The following is a 14,169-nucleotide window of genomic DNA, read 5'->3' as shown; positions in this document are numbered from 1 at the left end:
CCCTCTGTGTTCACTCGCCATCCTCATCCCTCTTTTATAAAGCTCTTCCACAGGAACTCTTGAGTGTGACAACAAAGGGGAGAGGGGGGGAGGAGAGCTTCAATAAGGGTGAGGCAGATAGAGCACAGCTGGGGGGGGCGGACTGATGAGCAACATGTAGTTTATGGCATAAATCCTGTAGTTAAAGTTAATTGAGTTGGCCAAGTTATTCAACATCCTCTGATCATGAGCCTCGTCACTGGAGCTGTGCAACTTTTCCTTTTTTAATTTGCTGAAGGCTCTCTGAAAAGCACCACTTCAATCATTTAGTCTCTACATAAGTGAGTATATAATATCTTGATAAGGAGCTGTTATCTAATCCGCATTTTAGAAAGAAAAAGTTGGAGAGGATGATACTCTGACTAAGTGAGGACTAAGACAGTTTGCAAGGAAAAAACATGCAGGTCTGTATGTTTTGTTGCAGTTTTTTTGTTAAACAAGGACAATTTAATAGGACTTTAAAATAACTTTAACTCAAACAAAACATAAATAATACCCAAAGTTAGTCAGTAGGATTCAAACACTACAGTTGAAATAGCTAAGAATGAAAACAAACCCAAAAATACTACTAAAACTGGTTATAACTATAAAAACATAACAGTGGCGTGAAGAGGAAGTGGCGATAAATATCAACAGCTCAGAAGAAAAGTGCTGTGTTCACAGAGAAAACTGCTGTTAGATCCACTTTGATGAAACATTTCCAGAAAAAAATAAAAATACATTCTCAATACTACAGGAGCGACTGACACTGAATTACACCTAAGGACAAAAAGGTAAAAGAGCCACAATCTATTTTTAAAGGAGCATTACACAACTTTGGAATAATACTACCACCTGTGGCCAAAATTCAGAACTGCAGCACTCTTCTGCCTGTCCTCGCAGCTTGCGCGAATACTCAAGTTTTTTTTTTTTATTACTTTCTTCACCTTACATGGAGCTGCCTTTGGTTTCTGTCTTTTGAAATATCAGACCTGTGCAGGACTCTGCGCTGAAGGTCCCCCACGTGGTCCTGGAGGGCCCCTTGGTGCCGACTGGCACTGCGTTGGTGACCCTTAGGCTACAGGCGTATAAATGCATCTCGATCGAACCAACAGGGTGTCAGTCTGCTCATCAATGCTTTAGTCTTAGTGGGTTAAATAAAAAGACTATTGTAAAAATATTTTTCAGTAATGTCTCTTTTATTCACAAAATTGTGAGATTTCAATTTATAAACAAATATAACATCAATGTAAAATTTACAGAATTGAATCTGATCTTAAATGTAACACTTGATAGTTGAATTTAGATGTTAATATGAATTGGTATAACTAATTTTAGTGAAGAAGCAAAGCTAATGGCAGATACCTGGTCCACCTCAATCTCTGGATTGAGGAGGAACAGAAGGTAGACTGGTACGAAACGGAAGGACTCTAGGGTTAGCAAGGTATGACCAGATCCAAGCTTTTTCTGAATGTCACGCCAACAACACTCTTCAGTGTGGATGATGTTTCTGAATGAGGAGGAATGAATTACCCTTCATACCTCATGAAATAGATGCTTTTAAGGATGAATGTGTCATTAAAAAAAGAAAACATTGCATTTTTTATACATGAAGGGGGGGGGGTTCATTTAGGATGCCTCATTTGGAGGGAAAGATCAGCAGATAACATGAAGCTGAAATAAAAGCAAGGAGTCTAATTCATGCTGGATTAGGAAATGAAAGAAAACTCAAACAGGTTGAGGTTAATATAACGGTTTAAAATGCCACATGTTGGGAGCATGGCATGGGTCAGTCTGTAGAGCAGATGAACCATATATGGAGGCGACGGTCCTCCGGGTAGCTTTTTACGGTTTGGGTTTAGAGCATATCTTCACCTTTTTCTATCTTCCACATTGCTTTTCAACTTTGTATACTATCTGGTCCTCTTCAGGTTCTGGAATAGTTAAATTACGTTTAAGAAAGGATATGAAGCATGACTTCACATTTGCTTTCTCTATTTCAGCTCCACATTTTAATGCTTTAATCTGAACCAAAAAGAAAAAATTCTTACATGTAAAAAACTGGTTTATGATGTTGGCATCACATCCTAATTTTAACTCAGTGCCAATAAGGCTGGTTGACTCAGTGGCATTATAAAATTGTCTGGTGATTTTCAAAACATGGCGATAAAAGAAAAAGTGTGATTCTCTGCTCCTGGTTGTCGAAGCTAAAAGTGAATATAAAGTGTTTTTAGGTGGTAAAAATTGCAAGTTACAAAATTTAAAATCGCATAATTTTTTTCTGGCCAGTTTTGCTACTTTAAAATGATGTAGGTGTAAATTATAAACTATCGTCACAATCCAGTGACAAAATATTTTAGTAGAGGTATGATTATGTTGCCATGTGAACGAGCCTTTAAGCCATGAAAAATTCCAGAAAAAAGCTGTAACGTTTAAGAAGAGCTCAGACCGCCGTAAAGTATAGCTTTAAGTCACAAGACCCATTTAGAGACGGATCTGACCTCTCAAGTTACATAGGTGAGTTTTAAAAAAGATCAGCCCACCTTGAGCTCTGATTGCTAGGTTTGAATGAATGAGGGTTGAATAAGTTTTTAAAGTAGGCTGAAAAATCTACTTGACTTGTGTCAAAGCTTGTTATTTGGAGGTGATGGTGCCTCCTGAACCACGATGGGTTTAGATTGACCGGTTTATAGATAGGTCTGGAGGAGTTCACTGGAACTACAGATTTCCAGTGATGAGGGTGAGATACATCTGTTAGTTTTAGCTGAAGTGTTAAGTAACTCTTATTCAGAAAGTTAAGTTTGAAAACTAATCAGAAAAGACTAAATTAATATTTTGTTATTCATCTTTTTAAAAGAAAGTGATTAGAAATAAGCCTCAAAAACCTTTTATCAGTGCATCTTGATCAACTGCTTGTAAAACTTGCCAACAGTCAGTAAGAAATATATTACCTTGCAGGTATTAAAGCCAGGCATATGCCTTTACATTGCAATTAAACTATGCTATCTATTCAGATTACGGAGTCGTGGAGATATCTGGAGGAACTACTGTGAGATAAAAAAAAAAAACAACACATCGGTGTGTGAAGCTGATTAAATACCAGTGGAAAATGGATCGTTTACAAGACAAACACACTTGGTCAATCTAAACATCATTTTTACAGAATATAATTAAAACAACCACTGAAACATATTTCTAAAAATATTTCTTCACATTCCTAACTTGTACTTGTGTTAAACATCAATCTCTTGAACAACTTGAAAGAGGGAGCATTTAAAAGGCTCCTGCAATCTTCAAATATCATTCTGAAGGCTGGAATTCAAGATTTGAAGTGTTAGCTAAGCTATAAATACATGGCAGCAACCCTATCATTTTTCTCTGCAACTTGTCATTTTCCCCAGAGGAAGGACAGCACCCTCGGGAGCAATTTATCTCATTGATGAGTGGGTGGCAATGTGTCACGATGGGAGATAACCAGCAAACTGTGTGCTGCCCACCTGTATATTCTCATCATTTAAAATACAGACTTTAATAGGTTGGCTGAAAAATACCAAACCATTGAGTTGGAGAAGGGCGGAAAAGAGTGAGGGCTTAGAGAAGCCTTTCTGCTTCATGCTTGGATAAGGTTAAAAGTCACACAGATTCCCCACCAGCAGCAGAGAAAAGGCACAAAGGTAGGACACAGCGGGAGGCACATTACTCTGCTGTAAAAACCAATACTGAGGAAAGTCCTTTCTGCCTCCAACACTTAGACAGCTTCATCCAAAAGTCTGGTTTCAAGTTAAGTCTTTGAGCCTGATTTTATGCGAGTAAATCCCAGCAGAGCACTTAACAACATTACAGCGGCTCCACCATTGAAGAAATACCCGAGTTTCACAAGCTGCACTGAAACAATGAGAGATCTAAATAAAAAGCCAATGCCCACAGAGTGTAAGTAAGACCAGAGAGCTAAGCCTGAATCTAACCCCCTGTCACCGATACGTATCAAACTAAAGCAGCAGAAAAATACATACAGATGTTCAATTAAAAGCAGGAGCCCACAGTCTTGGCTCGTGTTTGCGCCGGCCCACATTGTTTGCAGAGCAACAACCGTTGCTCATGGCAACACCGTCCACTCCCGTTTCCAGGAGCCTGTTGCTATGCAACCGACAGAATACTTCCCAAACCAAACAATGCCATCCCCCCACCTGAATTCTCTGGCTCATACTAAGTAAAACTTACAATAAACAGTATGTAAGCTGGTAATTTCAGACAGCGAGGAGGGGGAGCCAGAAATCTACACACTTGATACTCGCTGTGGATGTGTCATCTCTGGCTTGATAAAGTTTGTTACTTTTGTAGAAACGCAGCGGTCAGAAGAAGTTAAAACATCTGAGTCATCAGGAAGACAAAAGATTCTCCTTCTGCTCTTTAGAACCATATAATTTAAAAAACAAACAGTGGAAAAGGAGTGTGGGTTTTTTTTCCCCCCAAATATTTCTAGTCCGATAAAATAACAAAAACTTCAGAGTTGTTTTTTCTCCTCAGCCTAATCAACTCCCATTTCGAACTAAGGCGACACTTGTTGCTTTAACAGAACATCTATGAAAGGAAACTCTCTCAGAGTAAAAATATTTGCCCTTTATTGTCCAACATTAAAAAGCAACACATTTGACTGATATCAAACATCTGTTTTCCATTTACAAAACGTATTTACATATTTTATGTCTTTTTTTTCTTTGTTCTCAGGTTAAAAAACATTTTGATCATAAAAGTTCATCTTTATGGAAAATCAAATCTAAGGCAAACATGCTCACACAAAAAGCAAATTAAGATATGATGAGAGATTTCCACAGCAGAAGCTGTTCTTCAAGCCTGTCTCATTAATTCATGGCTAATCCAATCAAAGCAGCTCTCGGTGTCTGCAGATGGCAGAGCAGGGGGGGTTAGGCAGAGAAAAGAGGCACCGACCACTGCCTCTGATCCAAGAATACTCCTCCTCCTCCCCAGCTCTGGTCATCAGCACAACCTGTCCGCTCTGTCACTGCGTGCACTGCAGACCTGACAGCCACAGAGACAAAGATCAAACTGCTGCCATGGAGATCGTATGTTCGCCACCTCCTCCCCCACATCCTTCCTCATCTAACCCTTTCCAAATTTCCACAGCCTCTTAACCTTTATCTTCTCCATACCTTCATCCTTACAATTTCACATCTTAAGAAGTTGGGAGTCAATTTTATTCTCAAACATAAATTAGGATTAAAGCAACGAGAAGTAGGGGTGAAACAAACAAAGCTGGAGATGCTCTCGGGCTATATATAAGCTTGGACATTGCTCTCCATCACATTAATTTCATCTCAAGCTATAATGATGACATTCTGGACTTGTATTAAGAAAGAGGCTGGCGATTAAAGTGGTCAGTTTCCTGCTTGACTGGCTCCGGTCGCTGATCACAGCAGTTAAAAACCTAAACATTTCATCCGTCAGCTGGTATTGGCCATGGCACATGCCACCCGAAGACGTTGAGAGAAAAGCATCACTCTAATGCTTGCATTCATCTCCTATTTTGCACACTTAACTCTTTTTTCTCAACAATCAAAAACCACTTCAAGAGGGCATAAAAACTTTTTCGTGTAATATAGTTAGTTGATTCCAATTTTGTTGCTTTTATAGACGTGTCTCTATCTTTTTATATGCATTTTGAAGTAAGGTTTATGCAGAGCTTGCTGGAAATTGCAAAATTCCAATACAGAGGGTTGGATCTGTCACTGAATGGGTCATCTGAACCAGAGCGTCCCTTAACGGCTCCCCTTTAACACCAAAGCTAACAAACCTTAAAGTCGTTGTCAGCCAATAAACAGCTAGGATTCTGACAGGACATGTTTTTGCTTCTCTGATGTAAGACTTAATCTAACGCTGTGTAAATGTGGCCTTGAATTTAAGACTCACTCCATGACTTCTCAATCTCTTGCTCCAAACTGGTCTGCTGGCAGATTCCAAACAGAGAAAGACTATTTAGTGTTTGACAGGCAGTGTTATCAGTTTGCTTTCAGGGGTGCCAAACCTGGTGTTTACAGGTCTAGCGCCCCCAGTGGCTGAAAGATACACGGGATAATGAACATGAAAACAGACCTTAGATTCTAGCAGCTTTTTTCTTCTCTAATTTTCCCATAAAACTAAGAGAAATATCATGTTAAGCTTAATGAGACCTGACCACACAGAAACAGGACTCAGATACCCCTCTCTAATGTAAATTTTTAGAGTTAAAGCAGGCATCAGAGCTTTGAATCTGGGATGGATCAAGTTTGTTTTGTTGACGCTAGCATCTAATAGAACATACTTAATCAAAAACAAACTGAACATATCCAGAATATCTTTTCATTTAATGTCATGTTATATCCTTATATATGAGATCACCTGAACACTGTCAAAACAATGTATAAAAAAAGAACCCCAGCTAAAGCTAGACACATCATCATGTTTAAAGCAGAACATCTTGGGATCAAGCCTCTAATCCAGGATGGGTTTAAGGCTGAGCTTTTCACAGATAAAAAAACAAATATGATCCTGAGCAAACATAAGCTTTCAAAAAATATAATCCAACTCCTCTCTTATTTAATAAGAAACCATCACAAATGGAATCAAACTTTACAAATTTAAATCCAAACTATCTTCCTGTAAAGCTTCCAGACTTATGTTCAATTTTAAGAGAGAACCGACTAAAAGGGGAAATCAGCCACAGTGGTTACTAACACTACAGCCCCATTTAATCATCTAAGAAAAACATTTTTTTTTTTATATGAGCCCATAAAATATCTAACATAGATAAGACAGATCCCCATTAACTAGTTTCTAAAAAAGTCATGTAAAACAATATTTTGTATTTAGTCTCCTGAGGCCATCATTTTACAAATCCACATTTTGCTGTAATTTCAGCTACAGGTATAAATGAAGTGTGTCTCTAAAAACTGTGGAACTACAGACTAAAATCTTTAACCATTCTTCTTTGAAAAAAGTTTAAAAAAAAAAAAACTTCATTCATAATCTGTGAATGACAATTTTCAAGTCTTGCTACTACTTCTTTGATCCAAGTTTGGACTAGATCAGTTAAGGGACTGATATGCTCCATTTGGATCATTATGCTGGTAATGATCCAAAAAAAGTTAAAAACCAATCCACTGGACTTTGTTTCCAATTTGAAGATCTTTCGCTTCCCATCCAGGAAGCTTTTTCAATTTAAAATGTCAGGAATAGAGTTTGAGGTTTTAATAGGATCATTGTGACTCAGGCTAGATGTTTAGGGTAACTGTGCGGTGTAAAGGTGAAACTCCATCCCAGACAGAATCATAAACCCAGATGTAGGAAAAGAAAATTTTTATCGATGTCTTATCTTAACTGATCCACCGACTTTTTAAATATCTCATTTGTAATGTGACAAATGATGACTTCAAACAGGCTCTCGTCTTATCGCTATAAAACACTGCATTCTGCCCTGTCCCTTCTGGTAGACCGCTTCACAGCTGCACCTGTTGTCTAGTTAGTTGCTAAGCTAAAAAGTCAAGCATTCATACTCCTCCGCTTCTTCTCCCACCTTGTTTCTTTCTTCTGAAATCTACAATTATTGTTTTGTTCACATTCAGGTTCAGATGATTGTTTCCATGCCGTGCCACAAAGCGGTTCACCAGCTCCCTCAGCTTCTTGTCCATCTGTGATGCACCTGACCACAACAGATTCATATGAGTGTTTCTGCAGATGGCAGGACTCTGCCTGGTCATGGAAGCCTGGTTGTGATGCTGCAAGTTCTCAGATGTTTACAGAACATCTGTATTTATACTGAGACTGAATCCCTCACAGCTGGAATCTCATTAATAACTGGGGAATTTTTGAAGGCAATGGGTTGTATTGTATCGTCTTCAGTAGCAATCAGAATAAAAAGGCTGAAAAGAGAGAAACCATCAGTTTCTGTGTAGTTTATGTTTATCTATTAGATAATAGTGAAAAAAAATCCACTGAATGTGTTCATTTATGGCAATTTGCACTGTAATTATGTGTTAATATTTAACATGAAACCATCAAAAACATTTCCCAAAAAAAAAAAAAAAAATTAAGAAAATTAAAAACAATCCACTGGACTTTGCTTCAAAGTTTGAAGACATTCCCTTCCAGGAAGCGAAACGTCTTCAAACTTGGAAACAAAGTCCAGTGGATTGTTTTTAATGTTTTTTTCTGGAATGACTATGACCTGGATGGCTGAGAACCTTCACCAGCACAACAAAAATATGCCACTTTTAGAGGTTTTGTTTGACATGGCAGATATTTGCCTGGTGGGAGAATTCACACAACTGGCAAAAGCCTCCAATACATCATTTATTCTGTTGTTTGTCAATTGGTGGTGCTTTATTTACTTTGAAGAGCTGAAAAAAAACCCAGCGTCGATGGATCCAGCAGATCCTCCAGAGACGCTGCCTATTCAGGGTGTCCGGGATCAACGGCATCACGGCTGCTTTTAGTAGAGCTTAAGGTAAGGTGAGACGGCTCAAGACACAAGCTGCAGGAAATCAGAGCAGCAACCCACAGCTGGAGAACAGCGAGGGATCAGAGAAGTCTGCTGAGCAGAACCGGGGAGAGGCGGCAGGAACTGGACGGTGTCTGTGCTGGAGCTAAGGAAATTACGAACGATAAATAATTTCACAGTCATTCTAGGACTGAATTAAAACTGCATTTTTAAAAGCCACCTTCAAACTGATCAGGGCATTCCCTACTATATCCTTTGTCAAAATTATTTTCTCCATCTCTCATCTTGAGTGACAGCATCTACTTCTGTTGTATGTTGTGATGCGAAAATACACTAAAGTTCAGATTTTCCAACTGCTGCGAATTTCTCTTGCAAACCTTCATAGGTAGAGCGGCACACTCGCCTTGCAGTCCTTCTGAGGAGCCCTCTACATGGGCATAACGTGGAAATGCTTCGGTCCAGAAGCTAAATTTGCATTCAATGTGAACACACCTTGTTTCACAGTTTGCTTTTTTGTGAATTAAGCAAAGACCTGCATCTATATTAACTTAGAAAATAAACTACAAACTGTGCTCACATGAAGGCCACTGCCAGAAGTTGCTTTTGGTCCAACTATAGTTGATTTGTTTGTTAAATATTAACATGCTAAAGAAATGGAACACGTGTCCCACAAGGACCAGGGTAAAGCTATTTAAATCTGGTGTGGGGGAAGAGAAAACTGTTGATGATTAAAACGAGGATCTAAAGAACAGCAAATCCACATCCAGATGTGGGCTGAAACAAAGCTGGGTCTTCTCTGAGTCTTTGCCACTGCTTCCCATGCTTGGTTAAAAAAATGTTGTAGAACTAAGAGAAAATCTAAAAACTCATTCTGCATCTCATTCTTTGCTGACTGCTGAAAACTTAGCTCAACAAAAAAGATTAATCTGGGATCCTTTTAGAACTTTGAGGCAGGTCTTCACCAACAGACCTTTTTATTGCCAAACTAGCCCTTAACTCCACAAAGGAAAGGAAAAGTGGGGAGCAAATAGGGGTCTGCAGTTATCCGCCTGAACCCAGGGAGGGGGTGGGTCATTCTAATGCAAATCTTGCTCCCTTGTCTTCAGTTTGTGGCAGGAAATTTAATTAGCAGTTGTGTAACCATGAAACAAGCAGGTGTAATGCAAGGTATGCAGCTGATGACACATACACTCAGACGTGGGGTACAGAGGGAAAAACATTTCATTTCACAACAAGTCTCGGCTTGTTACCAGCACACGAGGGCGAATCGGTGATCGCATTTTCGGAGGGAACAACAAGAGTTGTTTCTCCGTCTCCTAGCAGCAAGAAAACCCTCACAGTTTCCAAAATCTCTCTAGATTGACTTAACGCAACAGAGACAGTTCTGCTTACAGATAACAGCGTGTCACTCAACAGACCAGTGACTTGTGGAGATAATGAAAGTGTAACATAAAATTTATGTACTAATGGCACATTTCTATTTAACAAGCCCCCACAGGGCGTTCTGCTCTCAGCCGTTCTGTTCTGCCGTGTGATTTCCTGACATGCTATGACATGGGTTCAGCTATAAACCATTAACTGGATCTTAAAAAATGAGAAAGGCATGTGCAAAAATAGATCTCCCTTTTCAAAAGACACATATGCAAACATCAAATGCATGACAGTAAGCTCTTCGGGAGATTAGCAGATTGTATTCGACATCTTGTATGAAGGTAAGAAAAAAAAGGGACCTTTTCCAGTTATTTTAAACAGGTACAAGAGAAAATTTCAACATAAATAACTCAGCCTGAACCCTGCCCACCTGTTGCAACACACTGTTGCTCATCTGGTTGAAAGAGGGAACGGAGCCGTTCCTTCGTTTATATGACAAATTCAGCTGTTTGGACATGCTTTGAAATGCAATGACTACATCAGAGTGTGGAAACTACAAAAACCAAAACCGCTAAAAGGTGGTAGTTGAAAAGCACATCCAACTTAAATGTCCAATCATCCATTTTATGAAGCGGTTGGGATATTTGTTCCTTGCATTACTTTTTATTCAAACTATACACAAACATCACAATTGCTGTTTTTTTTTTTTTTTTATAAAAGTTTCGATACTATAGGATCACTCCACAATGACTAATCTATAGTAAGCTAAAACGTTTTCCCTGAGGGTCACAGAGGGTTCTAGTCAGGACTGCTAAATACTCCATTAGCAACCAGCACCACAACACACCTATAAACACACACAGACAATTCACTCAGATTGAACAAATAAGTAAAAGCTGAGTTAGGTCAGTGGAGTCACCCACTGCTCTCTGCAGCTGCTCTACTGCATACTGAGCTCTACAAGTGCCTAATCATGTAATATAACAATCCAACAATTTATAGCAACAGCTTTTTTCCATGAAATCACACCAGTTTTGAGCTAAAATAGCTTTAGACAGAATGATAAGCCCAGAGCTATTCATCACATTATTGAAGCAACATTAGAAATAAAATAAAATACTTCTGCACTGTTTCACCAGATGCTTTCCACATAGCTTTTCTCTCAGACCTGCCAGCACAAACTAAAGGTATGCAGCCCGGGAGCAAGCAGAGGTAGATAAAATATACCTGATCCGGACATTTCATTCCTTGGCCAACTCTGACCCCTTTTCTTTCCATGCCTTCTGTGTTTTGTGTATCAAGTTGCCATGTAAACATAACAGTGTCACGCTTAAACAGGGAGGTGGGGCTGGTGGAGGTTTTACAGTTTCAGCAGAATCATCGCTTTGATATCACTGTTATGATTTGCTCTTATTGCCTCTGTGAGGAATGTCTGACTGATCGAATTATCGCACTCCAAAACAGAGATTTACATTTGGAAGTAGTTGGTAGCACTCCAAGGGAACAGCATTTAAAAATGTGAGGAACATTTAGTTTGAGGAAAACAGATTTGCTCTGATAACACAAACTTGGAACAAAAATGGAAAATGTGAATGAAAACGCAGAACCAAGTCACAGAGTTCATATTGGGTTCTTAAAACAGGGATTATAAGCATAAAGTTGAAGCTTCTAAAATTTAAGTTTCTTGCAAACAAGTGGCAAAAAACACAAAGTTAGACAGAAAAACAATTATTTATGTTCTGCTCCACCAGGTTTCCCCATCCCTTTCCTCTTAGACCTGCCTGCATCGGAAACAGAAACTTCAAGCTTTTTTTTTACGTTGCCTTTCTGTGGGAAATTGAACTAAAATCCACATTTAGGCGGGAATTAAAGCAACACGGATCAGATGCTGGATCTGGAAATACCGGAATTTTTATGGAATCTCAGAGCAGAAACGAGAATCTAGACGGTTGTTATTGATTTAAGTGTTGATATAAGATGCTAAAGACATTTTAAAGTGTCAACCCTGTAATCTTTCTGTCTTTGAGATGGTAATGTAACACTTCCTCACACAAAGTCATATCACCTCTGATCCAAACCTAACTGGCTTCTCATTGACTGGTGTAAAGAGGCTGTTAAAGTACAATGATCTGACTTTATCACACCTTGTAGAAATGTATTGTATTTGGAGATTTAAGGTGATGAGTTAAGAAGGTCTACTTTTTAGAAAGCGCAGAAAACATATTCTTCTGCCCTTCCATTTCTAGAAAAATACAAGTTTAGGCTAAAACATTAAGATAGCCCTTCTTTACATAAAACTAATTTTTAAAAAGTAGAACACTGTTTGGAAACTGGCAAAAAAAAATAATCATTGATCTGTGTGTCTTTATCAAACAGATCGCTGATTTAATTTACATGGTAAAAACTATAAAACATCAAAAACCTGATGGGATGTTTTTCAGGAAACAGGTTCTGAGGAATAATGTCCCCCCTGAGACAAAACAAGGCAAAAACCTGACAGGAAAAGAGAATTTGTAGTGTTTTGTAGAGAAAAACTATAAAACGAAAGCTATGGCCTCTAAAAATCCCAGGGATCTACTTTATCCATTCTTCTCATCAGATTTATGGCTGAGATTCAGATAAATAAAACTACTGCCAAATTGAACAAATAAAAGCCAGCTGAAAACAACTATCCTCTAAGGCCTTCTCTAATAATAATAAATGGTTATAGAAGCAAGTCTAAAGTTAACTCCAATCACTTTATATTAAGGAAACAAATGATCCTTATAAATCAATAAAAGGACTTTAAACACAACAGTATAACAGTAGGAATCTTCATGCAGTGGCACCACCTAGCTGTAACTCATCGTGTTAATAAAGTTAGGCCAGAAATACTGAAAGCAATTTAACTTTATAGGGAACCATTTTAAGCATTGGATATTCTGATAATTACGGTAAGTTTTATTTTAAGAAAAAACACATAAAACATGTAATGTCTCTCTACTTCGCTTAAAAATGTTTTAAAATTTTTCTTTTTATGAAAAAAAGAGTAAAAACCCTCCAGTGTGAACCTCACTGAAAGTGTCGCGAGCCGAACGTTGGTAACCGTTGTAGCAACAGAAGCCAGCGGGGCTAAAGGCTACAGCTAGCGACACTTCCACCTGTTAAAACGGCCCCAAAAGCGACGCTGTGCCGGTCAAAGTTTAACCGCGTTTGTCTAAATAAAACGCCGAAAACAATTCTCAAAACGCACCAGCCGCGTTCAAACTCACAAGTCAACTTACTCTCACGTGAGCGAGTAAAACTAGCATTAGCCGTACTCTAGGTTTATCCATCCATCCATCCTGCTGGAGCCCAGGGAGCGTTTACGGCTCGGTTTGGTAGCAACAAGTGTAAAGTGGTGAATTAGTTCAGAGTTGCTGTTATTTAGAATCTGATATGAAAGCATTCTGTAGGAAAAGTAGGAAAAGACCCAGCAAGAATATTAGAAGTGAAATTTTATCGTTTAACGGAAGGGAAGAAAAAGAAGCTGTTCGCAACTTGGGGCGGATGCCAGAAATAGGAGAAAGTTACAGTCAGTAAGACGCCTTCGAGAACACATATTTCTTTCTCCCTTTTGAATTAAGCCATTCTCCAAATGTTATAAACATAAAATCACCTTTGCCTTGAGAAAAGTTCTGCCCTGGAACTGCTCTCTTTCCCTCTCTCCAACTCACTCGGTGACTTCCAGATGCTGCTGCTGCTGTTGCTGAGTGTTGCGCCCGTTGGTAAGTAACTGTCTCCACGGCTACAGTCACTATAGCGCGGCGGGGTCTCAAGGCAACTGTTGCTACCCTCGAACGCCTACGTCAGATACCCATTCTGCGAAGGAGGGGCCTATGAGTAGGCGATCCGCCCGGTTAAACATGGCTGTTAGTTTAAACTAGTCCGCTAGGAGGCGCTGTTGTCACTGGAAATATTATGTGCCGGAAGATTTCTTATTAGGTTAAATATATTTAATTACGGTCAATAAATGGTGTAACATGAGTATCTAAGTATATTAGAATAGTATCATACAAAATGGCACATGCTGAAGACCCTTTTTAGCCTTAATGAACATAAAAACATTACAAAAAGCTGAATTTTTTGTTTTTAATTATTTTACAGCCATAGTCATAAAAACAAAACGAGAATTTTTGTGTCACACTGTTTTTTACATACACGTTTTACTTTTTGAATACATTTACTGCAATTAATTAACATTAAAGTACCATAATTCATTGAAAATCACCTGTTTGGATTAAAATATTTCACAGATAATCAGAGAC

The 14,169-nt window shown here is 38.7% G+C and overlaps 1 protein-coding gene across 5 annotated transcripts in view; it reads right to left on the bottom strand.

Annotated features, from left to right (window-relative positions):
- rfx2 (regulatory factor X2) overlaps positions 1–13,675 on the bottom strand; it is a 37,195-nt gene extending 23,520 nt beyond the window's left edge. For 3 of the 5 annotated variants that reach the window (XM_015386214.1, XM_015386220.1, XM_015386217.1), the window contains exon 1: positions 13,521–13,675. The gene's annotated coding sequence lies outside the window, so the exon portion shown is untranslated. Of the gene's footprint in view, positions 1–13,146; positions 13,235–13,520 lie in introns of those variants that run through there. The other 2 variants (XM_015386215.1, XM_015386218.1) reach the window with 2 other exon arrangements.
- Positions 13,676–14,169: the final 494 nt, after the last annotated feature.

This window comes from Cyprinodon variegatus, unplaced genomic scaffold, assembly GCF_000732505.1.
Source record: "Cyprinodon variegatus isolate N-32 unplaced genomic scaffold, C_variegatus-1.0 Scaffold359, whole genome shotgun sequence".
Taxonomy (NCBI): Eukaryota; Metazoa; Chordata; class Actinopteri; order Cyprinodontiformes; family Cyprinodontidae; genus Cyprinodon; species Cyprinodon variegatus.
The sequence above is the reverse complement of the archived record's forward strand: the minus strand, read 5'-3'. Positions and strand labels throughout refer to the sequence as shown.